This window comes from Lissotriton helveticus, chromosome 8, assembly GCF_964261635.1.
Source record: "Lissotriton helveticus chromosome 8, aLisHel1.1, whole genome shotgun sequence".
NCBI lineage: Eukaryota > Metazoa > Chordata > Amphibia > Caudata > Salamandridae > Lissotriton > Lissotriton helveticus.
In genome coordinates, this window is record NC_136069.1 from 24,714,990 (window position 1) to 24,732,168 (window position 17,179).

General features: G+C 49.2%; 3 protein-coding genes across 5 annotated transcripts in view; 2 read left to right on the forward strand and 1 right to left on the reverse strand.

Moving 5' to 3' along the window:
- LOC144772257 (uncharacterized) overlaps nucleotides 1-17,179 on the reverse strand; it is a 367,797-nt gene that overhangs the window by 78,332 nt on the left and 272,286 nt on the right.
- The window catches only part of LOC144772252 (uncharacterized), a 186,317-nt gene continuing 185,028 nt past the window's right edge, over nucleotides 15,891-17,179 (forward strand). For all 3 annotated transcript variants that reach the window (XM_078656469.1, XM_078656473.1, XM_078656474.1), the window contains exon 1: nucleotides 15,891-16,026. The gene's annotated coding sequence lies outside the window, so the exon portion shown is untranslated. The remainder of the gene's footprint in view (nucleotides 16,027-17,179) is intronic.
- Nucleotides 15,970-17,179, forward strand: part of LOC144772250 (uncharacterized) — a 41,742-nt gene continuing 40,532 nt past the window's right edge. The window contains exon 1 of the mRNA XM_078656468.1: nucleotides 15,970-16,026. The gene's annotated coding sequence lies outside the window, so the exon portion shown is untranslated. The remainder of the gene's footprint in view (nucleotides 16,027-17,179) is intronic.

The following is a 17,179-nucleotide window of genomic DNA, read 5'->3' on the forward strand; positions in this document are numbered from 1 at the left end:
GGGAGCCGGAGGGGCTGGCTGTACGTGGCGAGGGGCAGGGGAAAGACGAGGGCTGTACGGGGGCCTGTGGGGGGCAAGGTTAGCATAGAAGCGATTCCACGCCGGGCGAGAGAGCGAGGCGGCCGTGGGGAGGAGGAGAGCCCGAGAGGAAGGCTCCTCGACAGGGTGGGCGGGAGGACGCCGAGCAGAGAGGAAAACTTAGAGGGCTCGGTCCTTGTAGAGCGTTTTTAAAGGAGAAACAAGAGCGTTTTATGTATTTATTTTATTTGTTTTTATATAGCGCTGACTTTACTCGAAGGTGTCAGAGAGCTTCACAATAGGAACAGTAGTGAAACATGAGGAACCAGGGGGTGTGTGGAGCTGAGGAGCGGTCTGGGGCGGCCACAACATCTAAGCGAGTCCGCTGCTGCGCATGAGGCAACCAGGCCAGGTGGTGCGGCTTGGGCGGTGGCAGTGGAGAAATTGGCCTGAAACCCGGAGCGGTGGGCACGACTGCACAGTACCTGGTGGTGAGAGTCTCTGGTGATCGGAAGCTGGAGGCGGACAACATTATCCTTGCTGAGGAAGGAGGCGGAAGGTGAGCGGTGGGACGAGCTGCTGGCGGCGGTGGGCCTGGGCTCCTCAGGGGTGTGGATATACTGATATACTGCAGATATACTGATAACGTTCTCGGAGCCCGGAGGGGCCCTGGAGTGACGGAGCCCTCCCTGCCGCCTCCCGAACTACACATATAACGCCGGGCCGTGCACGCACCCCAGACGTCCTGCCTGGTTGGGTCTAGGGTGCCGGTGGTTCCCGGAGACAATGGGGCTGGTAGCTGCCGCCTTTGTTCACCTACTCCCCAGAGACTGGCCTAATTCTCACTTGCGGCCCCCTACGGAGCATGCCGAGAGGCGCCCCACGCTGCTGGAGCACTCAACTAAGCATTAATTATAGTTGAGTACCCCAGCAGCCTTGCGGCGCCTGACATGCTGCGCGCACAAGCTGTTACACTGTGAAGCGCGTTCACAGACCTGAATCGGCTCGTGCACAGACCTGAATCGGCTCGTGCACAGGTCTGTGTCCAGGTCTGTCTCCCTTGGGAGGAAACACGGCGACTAGAAGTCTCGTTGGCGGCAGCGCTTCGCGCTGCAATGCCAGCGAGACCTAATGAGTTAACACCCGGGGTGGACCATACCCTCATCCAGAATAACAATGGTGTTAAAAGAGAAGTCAGATGAATATAATTAAGTGCAAGTTAAGTCTCAAAGGGACTAATGTGGAAACATTATGGCAGATTTAGAAGACCTCTGATGAATTTGTTCCCTTCTGTTGTTAAAGGGGATGAATTCATATAACCCCAGATCTCTGCTCAGAGAGCTGCCGCCACCGCCGTTGCTTTGTAAGTTTTTAATGCTGGCGACACAGCTCCTCATGCAGTGGACTCCATTTTTCATTTCAAGAATCTTTATTCGGTGATTGAAAAACACCATAAAAGCACATATACAAATACATAAATTTAAAAAAGCATTAAATATTAATCAAGATCCTTATACATAGTTAATACAGTAAGAAATACCAACATACAGTGCCATAAAAATAAAAAGAAAAAAAGGGAAACTCAAGTCTTTCAATCCACTTCTCTCGTCATCCTTAATCGGACTGCAACCTTGATAAAATTCATGATACTACACAAGGTAAGTGGGTCAGAGGCTTTTTGCAAAAAGACTAGTGCATCCCTAGCATGTTCCAGTTGGGCTTTTTTAAAAATATTTACAAGGAATCTGCGCCTCGGCATAGAAAAATAGGGACAGAGCAAGACGAAGTGAAGGGAATCCTGCGGGGACCGATTGTCACAACCACAGGGACCCTTCTGCTCAATTGACGAGGTGAAACCTGTCGGTGTAGCCAACATAAAAGGAAGCAAATTCAATCTGAAACGGCACATAAGGAATCTGTCCTGCATATTATGCACAAGAAATAAGTAAGGCTCCATACCCACCACACTCTTCACCAAATTATGAGCCCTCACAGATTTTTTCGCTCCTTCAGCCTCAGCTCGGCATTGGGTTTTCCGCTCTAGGAAAATTTCCCCTACTTGCTTCTTGTGCTGTGCTGAAATGGATGCGGGGTTCGTGAAGAGATTTCCAAACCCTAAATCCTCTAGGGTGTTTTTCACATACTTTAGCCAGGGGATGCGCATACAGCGAGTCCTACCTAGACAGTCCAGGAGAATTTCTCTGCTTAAATGCGCATCAGGGTTGGTCCATATTTTTAACCAGGCCACAATTGGCCTGAATTTTACCAGATCATCTAAATATGGCCTCCCTAGCTCCCTGTGTGCTATGAATCCAGAGGTGCTGGGTGGGGCCCTCAGAACCGATTTCAGATATCTATTTTCTTCCTGTTGGATTTTAATAGTGTTCACAAAGCCCCAAACTTCTGCCCCATAAGTTACTTTGGAGCATGTTATGGAGCTATACAAGTTCATCACCTGTTCCGGGCTCCATCTGCCCAATCTCCTACCATATCCTGCTATTGCCCCATTAGTGGCGATCATTTTGCTACAGCGTTCCGCCACCAAGGAGTTAAATTGCAGAGCACCATCAAAAGTTACCCCAAGGTAGGAGAACGTTTTAACCTGCTCCAAATTGTGAGTGCCTATTGTGTAGCTGAATTTGGAGGAGGGTTTTTTGCCGGCCAAGAGCACGTATGATTTACCTAGGTTAACAGATAAATCCAGGTTACTCATGAACTTAACGAACCCATCTATTAAAATTTGTAGGCTTCGAGGTGTTCTTGCGAGTAAGACCGCGTCATCTGCATAAAGCAGGACCGGGATATGCCGCGTCCCGATCCTTGGGGAATCTGCCTTTAGACCCAAAAGGAACTGCTCCAGGTTATTAATATAAAGGGAGAACAAAAAAGGGGCAAGTATACAGCCTTGTCTGACTCCGCTTTTGCATGGAAAGGAGTCAGACAGTCCTCCCTCCCTATTAAATCTGACCTTGGCCGTGGTATCATTATGCAGTTCCCTTAGTATAGTAATTAGGCCACTCTCGATCCCCATTCCTGACATCATGTCCCACAACTTTCCTCTGTTGACGTGATCAAATGCTGCTGCCAAATCCATGAATCCCATATAAATGGGTTCGTCACTGGCTAGGGTATATTTGGCAGTCAGCATATATAGGTTCAGGCATTGGTCACTGGTTGACCTCCCTGTCCTAAACCCATATTGAGTGTCCGAGAGGATGTTATTCTCTTCGGACCACTCGGACAGTCTACTCAGAATTGCCCTACCTAAAAGTTTGGCCGATACATCAATCAGGGAAATAGGCCGATAGCACTTAGGGTCGTCCCTGTTGCCCTTTTTGAAGATTGGCACGATAATCGCCTTGGACCAGGATGGCGGGAGACCGCAGGTGATGGCAGTGTTTATGACCCTAGTCATCAGAGGGGCCCATAATTCTATGTTACTAAGAAACAGGTCAGGGGGAATTCCATCCGGACCCGGGGCTTTATTTTTAGTTAAGCCCTCCATCCCTGCCGTGATCTCCTTGAGAGTAAATACTACAAGGGGAACCTGACTTGGGGTTGCCGATGACTCCACATGGGTGCCAGGCTCGTGGTTATATAAACCCCTAAAGTGAGCGACCCACTGCTCCGGGAGGATGTTAGCCCCTATCTCCGGGGAGTCATTTTCTTGAAAGGTCGGTTTGTTAATAATTCTCCAAAACCCCGCTAGGTCCTTTCTTTCCCCTGCCTCTCTTAAATCAGCCCATGCTTCTGCCTGTAAGGCAAGTTTCCTCCTTTTGGTCTCCTTTTTATACTTTTCTCTGCACAGCCTAATGTTTTGAGGGTCCCTTGGTTTCATCTTAAGGGAACATTTCAATTCCCTCAGCGCCTTAGAACAGTCTTTGTCAAACCAACGGGGATTTACCAGGTTGCGTGAGGGACCACTGGACCTCAGTAGTCCATCGATCAAGTTAGCGACGTGGTCAAACGCTTCCAGTAACTTTGACCCCTGGACTTCCAAATCTAGGCAATCGTTAATAGCCGGTAGGCCCTTCTCACCCAGAGCTTTATAAAACTTTACCCCATCTATTTTAGACCATTTCAATCTCCTACCTTGGTCAGTGGCCCTCTCCTCGGATGAACAGAGGGGTTCAGTTCCAATACCCGCCTTATACAAAAGTGTTAAAGTAAGTGGATTATGATCACTGAAGCTGCTCCAATCTATCCCTACATAAGTTATTTTATTAGTCAGGGATCTCGAGGCCAAGATATAATCAATAATAGATGAGCAGCCCCTGCCCTTAAAAGTTGGTGGGAGTGTGCCATCCGGCTGAAGATCTATCATATTAATTGTATGCTCTAGGTCATACTTAAGCCGAAGCATTCTAAGAGTCAGCCCAATAGGCGTGTGAGAAAAATGCGGCCCCTTCTCAGTTGGGCAATATTCCCAATCTATATTTGCCTTAATCAATGCCGGATAGAGATGACAATTAAAGTCACCCACCACAAGCAGCCCATGAGAAAGCCCCTTATTCTGAGATGTAATTTCTGGTCCTAGCCTGTGGTCAAGTTCAGCTAGTAACGGGGTTTGGTTATTTGGTGTCTCGCTATTATAGATGTTAAAGACTGAGAATCTTAACCCCTTTCCAAAGAACCGAACTACCTGGATTCCATGTGAGGTCCAGTCTGGGGCCGACCAAGTGCATGGGAGAGCTAAATCTACATAGATAGACAACCCGCCTATAGCTCTTCCTGAGCTAGATTTTCGGGCGGGAACAAAAAAGCACTTGTACCCCTGGAGGTGGTAATTATTCACCACAGCCCATGTCTCCTGTACACATATAACATTGAATTTTCTGATAAAGTCAGCCCATTCCTTATTGTTGAATTTGCCCGCTATACCTGCTACGTTCCAAGAAATAAGCCTCACGCCCTCTCCACTCGGTTCCACCCCCCTCGGGTCCTTGATCTTGTCTCCTGTATCGGCCCTTGCGTGACCAACCCGTTTCCCCCTCCTATACTGTCTGTAGCCGTAGTCTCAAATTCAGGAAGCATGGATTCCCCCACACCAGTCATTTGGGTTTGCAGAATCAGGTGATTTTGCTCCTCCGACATTTCTTCCTGAATTCCCTTTTCTATATAACCCTGGGGCGCATTTTCTGTTTGTCAATCCACCCCCTCTAACCCGTTCAGGCAATTAAACCGGTTATAAGTGTAAACGGGTGGTTCCGGTTGGGCGAATAATGGCCTAGGGTCAAAGACCTGATGTCTCCCCCTCCTTCCAACCCTCTCCCAGCTGTCATTACTTGGAGGTGGCTGAAATGGGACTGGGGTAATGGGGAAAAAAGAAAGACACACGAAGGGTTTGGATAGTGGATTCCCTTGATCTGTTCTTCCCTTTGCATATATGAGACACCGTACCTATGTCCCTAAAACTCACCAATATGCAGTCCCCTATAATAGATTTCCGAGATCTACCCACCCATGGTACCCTTCTTACCATTATGATTTTGTTGTTAAAATGTGTCGGGAGGGGTCTGTTTATGTTTAACCACTTGATTACCCTGCTTTTCAGAGCACAAAAGTCCTCAATTTCACCTTCCACAAGCGGAGGGACCCCCGCCATGACTACAGTGAAATCATTAGTCTCCAGGGGTAGGTTGGGTCGACGTGGTCTTGGGAGGAGCTTCATTAGAGGGGTTGGGGTGGTATTATCTACCGGCTATGCCGGGGGTACAGGTCCTAACGGAGGGTTAGGCAAATTGGCATTGATGGACTTAGTTAAAGCGGGCTTTACCTTTAAAGGTTGTTGTGAAGCCACCGCTAAGTTTGCTGCACTATTTACCAACTGTTGAGGGGCTACATTGGTGACAGTGGATTCTGGGTACCTTCCCTGTCGATCAGCTGGAGTTTTCAGACTGCCTAGGGTGGCCTCTAATATAGTTAGTCTGATCTCAATCTTTTTTATACTTTCGCTGATCGGTAGCAGAAGAGACCTTAGCAAAAATTCCAGATTTCCAAGCGGGACAACAGAAAGAGGAACATTAACAGAACTAGTTCCTGTGTCTTTTATAATGACCGGAGCTGGGTCATCCTGGGCAGTAGATTTAGGGTGTGGATCCGCCGGTAGTTGTACTACTAATACAGGGGGTTTTAAGGATTTCCCAAAGTCCAAGTGAGAGGTCTTAGGTTTATTACTTCCCTGGGCCCCCTTTGTCTTCCTCCTACGTTTATTAGGCGGGGGTCCCAGGATGACTTGTGTGGTAACTGTTTGCAGTTTGGCTTTCCTGCTCTTGGGTACTGTGGGGGGTTGGGAGACTAAGTCAATGGTCACCTTAGTAGGGCTGGGCTGATTGCTGTAGCTGTACTCATAACAGCGACTGGTGAGATGTTAGTACACTCCCTCAACAATAGTGGTACATCGTCAGTTCGGGACATCTCCTCCCTGGATATTATGGATTGTTCTTCAAGGGGGGTATTTTTCAAATTATCTACTGAGCGTCTCCGTTCTGCCCTTAACCGGGACAGATTGCACTCTTTATCCCCCTCCCCCACTGCCCGGGAGAAGTATTTTTCTAGGGTCCCATTTTTTGCTCCGCCTGGCTTTGATGGAGTACTCTCCCTTGCTGGGGACGGCATGATGTTAGGAGTCAGTAATGTTCCGCAGGGGTTATAACAGAGTGATCAGTCCAGGGTAACTGCTCAAATCAAGAGGGTAGGCCCAGCCCGGCCTACTCTGGCCTATGACGGCCTTGGACGGTCCCGCCCTTGTCCCGGGCTTCTCCCGGCGCCCTCCCGCGCGCTCCCGCGCTGCTGGATACCCGACTGAAATTATACTGGCGGAGGTGGGTGGGGAGAAGCGGGGTGGGGCTGGGCGGGGTGGTCAGGGAGAGCGGGCCAGCTGGAATCGGCCTGTGCAACCCGGGACTCCTGGGAAACCGAGGCCGGGTTGCTGCTCGCAGCCCTGTCACACACTCACCGCCCAACAACAGCAGCAGCCTCTGCAAGCTCCCTCCTGCGACGCGGGACCCGCGGAGCGGGTTCCGCTAGCTGTGGCGAAAAGGTCCGTGAAAAGGTCCGTGGGCAGCAGCAAATTCCAAGCGTCCTTGCGAGTCCCGAGGCAAATGGAAATCCCCGCGCAATTTGAGGCGGGTGGGGCTGGGCGGGGCGGTCAGGGAGAGCGGGCCAGCTGGAATCGGCCTGTGCAACCCGGGACTCCTGGGAAACCGAGTCCGGGTTGCTGCTCGCAGCCCTGTCACACACTCACCGCCCAACAACAGCAGCAGCCTCTGCAAGCTCCCTCCTGCGACGCGGGACCCGCGGAGCGGGTTCCGCTAGCTGTGGCGAAAAGGTCCGTGAAAAGGTCCGTGGGCAGCAGCAAATTCCAAGTGTCCTTGCGAGTCCCGAGGCAAATGGAAATCCCCGCGCAATTTGAGGCGGGTGGGGCTGGGCGGGGCGGTCAGGGAGAGCGGGCCAGCTGGAATCGGCCTGTGCAACCCGGGACTCCTGGGAAACCGAGTCCGGGTTGCTGCTCGCAGCCCTGTCACACACTCACCGCCCAACAACAGCAGCAGCCTCTGCAAGCTCCCTCCTGCGACGCGGGACCCGCGGAGCGGGTTCCGCTAGCTGTGGCGAAAAGGTCCGTGAAAAGGTCCGTGGGCAGCAGCAAATTCCAAGCGTCCTTGCGAGTCCCGAGGCAAATGGAAATCCCTGCGCAATTTGAGGTGGGTGGGGCTGGGCGGGGCGGTCAGGGAGAGCGGGCCAGCTGGAATCGGCCTGTGCAACCCGGGACTCCTGGGAAACCGAGTCCGGGTTGCTGCTCGCAGCCCTGTCACACACTCACCGGCCAACAACAGCAGCAGCCTCTGCAAGCTCCCTCCTGCGACGCGGGACCCGCGGAGCGGGTTCCGCTAGCTGTGGCGAAAAGGTCCGTGGGCAGCAGCAAATTCCAAGCGTCCTTGCGAGTCCCGAGGCAAATGGAAATCCCCGCGCAATTTGAGGCGGGTGGGGCTGGGCGGGGCGGTCAGGGAGAGCGGGCCAGCTGGAATCGGCCTGTGCAACCCGGGACTCCTGGGAAACCGAGTCCGGGTTGCTGCTCGCAGCCCTGTCACACACTCACCGCCCAAGAACAGCAGCAGCCTCTGCAAGCTCCCTCCTGCGACGCGGGACCCGCGGAGCGGGTTCCGCTAGCTGTGGCGAAAAGGTCCGTGAAAAGGTCCGTGGGCAGCAGCAAATTCCAAGCGTCCTTGCGAGTCCCCAGTGGACTCATGTTTCCTTCTAATCAGAAGTGCTCTCTGGTTTAATGCTGCCTTGCTTTACTCTATTTGCAGCCCCCATTTCAATTAATCTGACAGCCTTATTCCCAGATAATCAAAGTGAGATGTCTGTTCTATTGGGGTACCATCAATCCTAATTTTCCCTTTAAAGGTCCTATGAGCATTAATTTCCATGAATGTAGACTTTATTTCCAAAACCTCTATTTTTACAAAAGGCGGAAAACGAAGTTCTTTCTGGCGACTCAAGTAGGGTATCATCTGCAAACATTAAGATCGGAACCAAGATACCTGCAATTTTGGGCGCATCATGATCAATATGGGAGACCAATTTGCTTTCCCCGTGAATGTAAATGCTAAACAAAGTTGGGCAAGTGCACTGGTTGACACCCCTTCTAATTGGGATCTTTTCTGTAGGTCACCACGGAATCCCACCTCACTTGTGCGTAGGTGTCAGTATACAGAATTCTGATAATTCATAGGAGGTCTTCTGGTAACTCAATCTTCCAAAACCCTCCAAAAGTTATCCCTAAGGACCAAATCAAAAGCCGACCCCAGGTCGATAAAGCAACATATAAATGGTCTTTCCTTAAGGTTAAATATTTCCAGCAAAGCACATTAAAACGGAAGGCCTGATCAATAGTGCTTATTTTCTTCCTGAACCCTGCATGGGTGTCTTCCAAAATATGAATATCAACTAAACAAGTTTGCAGCCTTGTTAAAACCCATCTGCAAAATATTTTTTGCTAATGGGTCTATAGTTAGATGGTTGATTCCTACTATCGTTTTTGTAGATTGGCATGAAGGAAGCACCCACCCAAGATGGTGGAATTCTGCTACCCTTCATGACAGCGTGAGCAAATGATTATGGTAAGGGTCCCAAACCTCAGGATGGGAAAGATAGAGATCTCCAGGGATGCCGACCGGCCCTGTCGCCTTTTCTTTACTAATTTACTTTAGGGCATACTCTGTTTCACATAAGGTAAAACATAGGGGCTCCCTGTGTGGACTGACCTCACTCGTCACATGATGATTTAAAATGTACTCCGTTGTCAGTAACAAGGGCTTGGGGAAAGACTTCTCTTCTGAAAACGGAAGAGAGAAAATCGATAACAACCATGGTATTGGGTTCCCTCATGAACTTGCACTTCAACCACTTCGAGAAATAATTGACCACCACCAAAGCATACCTCATGTCACACGGCAAATCATACCTGGGCCCCACAAAAGCCATGCCCTACTTTTGCCATGGACCACCCGGAAATTCAGCAGGACATAAAGGAGTTTTGTGCAGTCGCAGAGTTTTGTTCGCCTGACTGCAACCACTGCACCTCCCAGCGATCAAGTCAGCTTTGCTGTCCATGCCAGGTCACCAGTAAAAACAACGTACCCTTTTCTTTGTACATGTCATGCCCACATGGCCATGATGGTCTAACAAGACCAAACGGGCCCGGAGGACACTTGGAGGTACCAAAAGACTCCCCCGCAGTACTAACCCGTCCTCAATGGACAATTCGTCATTGTCTATAAAGTAAGGTTTAAAATCATCACTCACATTTCTTTCATTTGGCCAACCCCTCACAATAAATTCCTTCACCCTGAGTTGGCACTTGTCCAGGTTGGAATATTCACACCTTTCATGCAGAGATACTGCCCCTTCAGCAGCCACGACTCAGTCCACCATTGCTACCACACATTCCACCACCTGATCCTCTGAATTGCTAACACCATCACTGACCGGGCATCTGAAGAGAAAATCTGCTCTGGTGTTTTTATATCCAGGAATGTGTCTGACGTCAAAATTGAACTTGTACATACAAGCAAGAAATCTCACTAATCTGGGACTAGCCTTGTTCAGGTTCTTCTCAGACAACAGAAACACTAAAGTTTGTGATCCGTGACCAATAAAATCTTTCTACCCCACAGATATGTCACAAATTGCCTGGTAGCCCCGACACAAGCTGGAGCCTCCGTTCCTATAGTGCTGTAATTACGTTCAGCTTGGGAAAAACTTCTGCAGGTGAAGGAAACTGTATTCTCCTTTACATTCGCCATTTGGAAAAGTACTGCCCCCAAACCCACACCACTGGTGTCTACTGTAACAATGGACATTATATCATCTCTGAAAGAAAAAGGGGCAGGAACTTCCTCAATAAGTTTCTTTAAAACCACAAAAGTCTCATGCTCCTCTACTTTCCACACGAATGCTTCATCCTTGCGTAAAGGTTTCCTGAGACGTTCAGCTTGAAGGGCAAAACTATAAATGAATCTGGAGTAATACTCACAAAGGCCCAGGAAGGACCTCAAATGATCTTTATCCCCAGGCTCCGGAATTAACTTAATTGCATTCACCAAATTAGCCTTGGGTTTGATAACTGTGCCAGAGAGGACATGCCCCAAGTACTTAACCTCAGATACCATAAAACTGCACTTGTTTTCCTTAACCGTAAACCCATGGTCTCCCAACTTCCCCAAAACCCCATCCAACAACTGAAAATGTTCCTCTTGAGTTTTAGTGAACACCAAAATGTCGTCCTGATAGGCCAACACTTGCTTGCAGTCCCCAAAAAGCCTAAAATCAGTTTTTGAAAAACTGTGGCAGCTAAGGCCAACCCAAAAGGTAAATGCAAAAATCCAAATGTCCCAAAAGGTGTATTGAATGCTGTGAGAGACCTGGAACCAATGCTTAGTTCTACTTGATAATAAGCCGTCCTGAGGTCTATAGTGGAAAAGAACCTTGCGCTACCTATTTGAGCTGACATCTCCTGAATCTTAGTTAAAGGGAGACAATCTACAAGGACGTTTTTGTTCAAGGATTTGAGGTTGGCACAGAGTCTCATGTCTCCATTTCTTTTCTTGGCTATAACAATGGGAGAAATCCACTGAGAGGAGTCAACAGGTTCAATGAACTTCTCAGAACACAAGTTAGCTAAGTGAGTCTTCAACTGACTCCTCACACTTAAGCGACCATTCCTGACTTTGTGAACCACTGGTAGTGCATTGTCCTTAAGTAAAATGTCATGCTTAAAACCCTTGACTTACCCAACCGGTCCTCAAACAGAACTTTGTGCTTCTCTAATAAACCGGAAACGAGCATAGGAGGCTTAACTGGATTAGGCAAAGGAGGCATGGCAGGACTGACTAAAGAAATAGGACAGTCGGTGCTTGGACGCAGCACCATGCCAAACGCCCCTTGATCCTTCCAACCCAAAATTTTATAAACTTTTTTTTACAACTTAAACTTTACTATTGATGACCCTATCTTGAAATGTATGTGTATCCGTAAAATAACCCATCAAATCATTACTGTGCCCTCCAAATGCTACAGTGCAGAAATTGGATTAACCCCCACTTTGACCAATATAGTTCATCAGTAATTATGGTGATAGGTGATCCACTAACTCTACCCTACTATGCCAATGCAACAAATAGTGTCATCGCCCTTTGGCGAAATAAGACTGTTTCAACCATGTTGGTTGATAATACAACTCTCTTGTCTACTTCTTCCTCTGCTGATTCATTAGGACTTCCAACGGCCTCTTTATCCTTGACATACACTATTTTCTGGACATTCCTGCACACCGTGGCTAAATTACCCACTTTCCTGCACAAGTTTTACCAAGGGCAGGGCAACCTTTGGCATTGGCCAAATGCGAATAAGAAACACATCAGAAGCAAATATTGATGGACTTGCCACTTTTCTTGTTGTCCTTGGACGGGAAACTCTTTGGCCTAGGTTTAACATCCATCACATTTACAAGCCCATTAATCACCAGCTCCTTGCATTTATTAAGTTCTTTGGGCATCTGTACTGATCCTTCTCCTGAAAACATTTGTTGTAGCAATTTACGACAATTTAATCCCTAAAATAATAATCTAGATTGCCATCAAACTCACAAGTTGAAGCCAATACTCTCAATTCAGCAGGAAGAGTGTCAATAGACTCAAATGGTTATTACTTAATAATAAAAAAACCTGTGCCTCTCAACAAACATACTAGTGTCATCCTTTTTTTAATTAAAGTTTTATTGATACTGTGACATACATAGAGAAGCATCACATTTTTTGGCATATTGTCATCATGTAATATGTCTAAGCGTAGCTAACAAACATGACAATTAAATGTGAGAGGAATAATATCCTATTACAAATTCTTCAATCATCTACATTTGTGTGTATCTACAGGCATACTGAAAATTCCGCTCTTAGTATGGAATATATATGGCATCCACCTTAGTTCACATAGTGTATGGTGTGTGGTCAGCCTCATTCTCATTTCAACCCTCAATATCTCAGTCTCATTCGTACAGAGGTCATGTTTGGAGGCATGTGTTGTATAGGCTAAGTACCGACTACCCCAGGAGGTCCTGTCTGATGGGGGAGTTGAGGCTTCCCTACCTCTAAGCCAATCTAGCAGTGGAGCCCGTGTCTTTTGGCCTGGAAGCAAAGGGCATCAGTTCCCAGAAATTAGAGAGTTGCTCCTGACAATACTTGACATCCTTTAACCAGGAGTCAGTGGAAGGACCCGGTCTCCTTCTTCATTTCTTTGTTAGCTCTCGCTTAGCTAGTAATACCAACATCGCGGTTAGGCGCCAGTTAGCTTGGGGGATTTCTTTGACAAATCCCATTAGCCCCACTAGTGGTGAGCAGTCTATATCCACCCCTGTATTGTTCCTCACTGTTCTGGTCACTTGTCCCCAGTACTCCGCTATCAATGGGCAATACCATGCCAAATGCAGAAAAGTGCCATCTGGTGCTCTACATTTCTAGCAGTTGCTGTTTACTCTTAGTCCCATTTTTTGGAGTGGCCTCGGAGTTCTATATAGTTGGTGTAGGAACTTAAAGTGGATTAATCATAATCTGTACTTGGGGACAGTAGTTCCAACTGGCCACAGTAGTACAGCCATTGTTCCATTGTAACTGGAGTTTCAAGATCAGTGTTCCAAATCGCCAGCGCATGGATGTGTTACTGGGAGCATTTGTTGTGTAGTAATGTAAAGGGGGATAACTAGTTTCCGCGGTGATGGTTCTGTCCAGAGGTGCCAGAGTAGGTGGTGGGTATGTTGATGTGTCATGCAATTTCTTCCAGGTGGCTTTAAGCTGATAGTATATCAAGATGTCTGACACACTTGGTGGGGTCGTACTAGTGTCATCCTTGAAATGGGTTTTAAGTCAGTTGATGGCTTCTATGTAAGGGGTACTGTGAAGCATGGCTAGTCCATTGTTCAGGCTAAGACCCTCCTTTTTGTGTTTTCTGCTACCTCCATGTGTTACATTAGGTGCCATTCAATGCTTGCTCACCGTGTGGCACTGTGGTATACAAAGGTTTTTAATTGTCTTAACTTCTTGATGCTCACTATGACTTTCTGAGAGACTGTTTGACACAGAGAATTTGGTGAGAAGTCACTTACAATCATACTACATTGATACATGTGATGCATTCTCTCTCCACAGGTAGTTCCTGCACCACCAGGTTATCGCCGATTTAGTCTTATGGTTGTTGTGAGTGTGTAGCCCACAACACCTATTGAGTTTTAGTTGTAGTAAGTTTCCGTTTTGGTCCTGACGAATCGCCTGCAGAATACTCATTTTTGGCAAGAAACATGTTGACCCACTACTTACAAGAGCGCCACAAACTGAGACATTATCCCAGCCGTGCGCCTTATAGGTTTTGTTTTTACTTAGGGTAGGGGACCCCCCGATTAAAGTTGTTTTTGTAGGTACTCCCAACCCTATTTTATATTCACTTTCATCACTCACATCTACACATACGAGGCCCCCCACCCGCACTTCACCTGACGGCTGGTGGAAAAAGATCTCCGTCAAAGTGCCCTACTAAAGGGAGCCATTTGGGTATTGCACCGCCGACCCGACAAGGAGCAGCCCAATGATGAAGCATGACACCCAACAGGGTGTGTGAGGGCATTACAATCCAATATAATGGATTCCCAACTTTGACCTTTCTAGGACAGGTTGGTTCATAATTCCCTGTGTTTTGTCTCTCAATCCAGAGGAACAGCATTACCTTTTTGTTGAAATCATTCTTTGTAAGCATCCCATTCTGCTGCATCAGGCGTAACTGCCTTAGGTAAATGCAGTCCTGCCAAGTGTCACGCATCAGGCGTGACACTAGCGCATTTCAGTGTGGTACTCCGCATTACCGTACTGAAATGCAGTGTCACGCATAATGCATAGTGTCTCTCAGCTGTACTGAAGCGCTGCCTGGCTGCTAAAACTGTGTGGTAGCGCACCGTGTCCCATTGCTCTGACTCTCGCAGGCTTGTAGTTGAGGCTGCTAGCAGGGTGAAGGTTCACACTCACACTGTTACAATGTATGGCTCATAAATCCCCGCAGAGCGTCCGGCGCAATCAGGTTGTGTGCTACTGGCCGGCGCCGCAGGGGGACGTCACATCCTGCTGCCAGAGCGGGTCTGGGAAATTGTGGAGAAAAGCGTAAACCCCTCAACCACCCCATCCCGCCTGAGGCGGACCAAGCTCTTTGCCAGGGCAGGTTTTGGTTCCCAGTTATTTAGGGCAGGGCCGGCACCAGACCATATCATCCTCCCGTCCTGGCTCCAAGTGCACACCATGGACATGCGCAGCAGAGCAGGAGGTGTGATGGGCAGATCGCAAACTAAGGATCTACATTTACCGGGTCTGCACTGATTAATGCTGCTGCACGGGCGGCTGCTGCCAAGTATTACCAGCTTCTAGGCATTTTATCAAGCCCACAGTATATAAAGGTATTTTATAGTTTTCTTTAACGTTTCAAATGGAGTAGTATACTTATTTCACAGAATCATTATTACAGAAATGAAGCATTTTCACTATTATTTAACACAAAGGTGTTTTTGTTACTCATTCTGCTCCTGCAACTAACACCATTGATTGTTTTAGGTGCATTCTAGTTGTTTTATTATAGATCTGGATGCAATAACAGAAGGAGCCAGCAGAGCACCTGTCAGGCAGCAGAGAGAGTTTGTATCTGACATGTTAAAGCCACGCCCTTTATACATAGTCTCACCCCCTTTGAGAGACACCTCCCCCACCCCCAGTTTAAGCCCTGGTTAAGGGGTGCAGCTTTCCTCATCCTGCCCCCCTCCCCCCCATTTAAAGCCCTGCTTCCAGGTAAAGGGGCGCTGCTTCCCTCCTGCCCCCGCAGACCGCTGGTAAAGCCCCTCCCGGAGCCGGGGCTCCCTGCAGAGGCCTCTGCCCGGAAGAGCTCAGCTCGGCCCGGGGAGAGATGGTTTCAAGCCCCCGGGGGCCTCAGCCTCCTACCTGAGCAGAAGCCTCGGACGGGTCCAGCTCCCCCTCCTCGGGCTGAAGACCCGGGGCCTGGAGGGGTTTAAGGGTCCGAGACAAAGACCCCCCTCTGAAGCTGCAGGGACCTGTCGGTGTTTACTACTGGTGCTGACTCTGCCTTCTGACCCGGAAGAGGAAGCCCGACTCAGCCTCGAGGCCTGGTCCGGGTCATTGATGTCTATGTGTTGCTTCGCAGTCCGTTGTCTCTTTCAGTTACTCTCGGGCTGGCAGGCACGTGATTTCCTTTTCCGGTCGTCGAGGGCAGAGACAGCACCAGCAGTGAAACCGTCACTTCCGGCCTCTTCCTCGGCCCCAGCAGCTGTAGGGGTGGAAGGAGCCTCGGTCTGCGCGGTGACCTTCACCCTCTGACCCCGGACGTCACCCCCGGCCTCGGATTGTCATCTTCACCGTCCCAGGCCGAGGGGGAGAGGGCTCTGAGCAGGGGTCTGAGCAGGTAGAGTCTACAGACCCCCCCCCCCTTCAGACAACCTGAACTCTGCACCCCCCCCCCCCCCTTCAAGGTATGAACCCCCCCCCCCCCCCCCGCTGAGGACAACCTGAACTCTGCACCCCCCCATCAAGACATGCCCCCCCGGTCTGAGGACCCGTCACCCCCCCCCCCCCCCCCCGGCTGAGGACCCTTCACCTCTCCCCCCTCCCTCCTCTCCTGTGCAGCCTCTCCCCTCCCTCCTCTCCTATGCAGCCTCTCCCCTCCCTCCTCTCCTATGCAGCCTCTCCCCTCCCTCCTCTCCTATGCAGCCTCTCCCCTCCCACCTCTCCTGTGCAGCCTCTCCCTCCCTCCTCTCCTGTGCAGCCTCTCCCCTCCCTCCTCTCCTATGCAGCCTCTCCCCTCCCACCTCTCCTGTGCAGCCTCTCCCCTCCCACCTCTCCTGTGCAGCCTCTCCCCTCCCACCTCGACTATCTATCCCAGGGTGGGGTTCTGTTTTCACATATATAGCGCTTGATAGCCCTGACAAGGTGCAAAAGCACACTTTCAAAGAGTATAGCACCCTTCTCTGTGGGAGTGATACGGATGAGAAAGCAATTATGGATGGAGAGTGTTTTGACACAGAACACTAACGCCTTGGATTCCAGTGTATGGATGGGCACAACGTGTGTGAATGACGTACTGCCTATGTTGTAACTGTTTTGGTATTGTGCCTGTATGGCAGAGACTGACTTGTCTATGTCGGAGCAAGTATTTAGCTGAGCATCAGTGTACGGGCAAAGTATGAGAAAAGATGTGCTATACCTGCAAGTGGATGCCTACAGGTTTTGGCTTGGTCTCTGTTGGAGGTGAGCATAGGAGGTGCCCAGTCATGAAAGGATGCTATTCTTGGGGAGGGTACATCCTTTCATCATCTGCAGCATGGGTGCTCACCAACATGGACAAAAATATTGTGGTAGCTTCTGCTTTAGGGTTTTGGGATATGCCCTTCTCATTTTCAGATCTGTAATTTTTCCCCCCATCAATTCTTACTCTCAAGTGCCTGCTGCCTCACTGTACCCCCGAGCACGATATGACAGGCAAACAATAATAGGGCGGCCACTGCACATCTGTGGGAATCTCCCCCAGGGGCTTGCTTTTTTCCCAGACCTTGATTTCC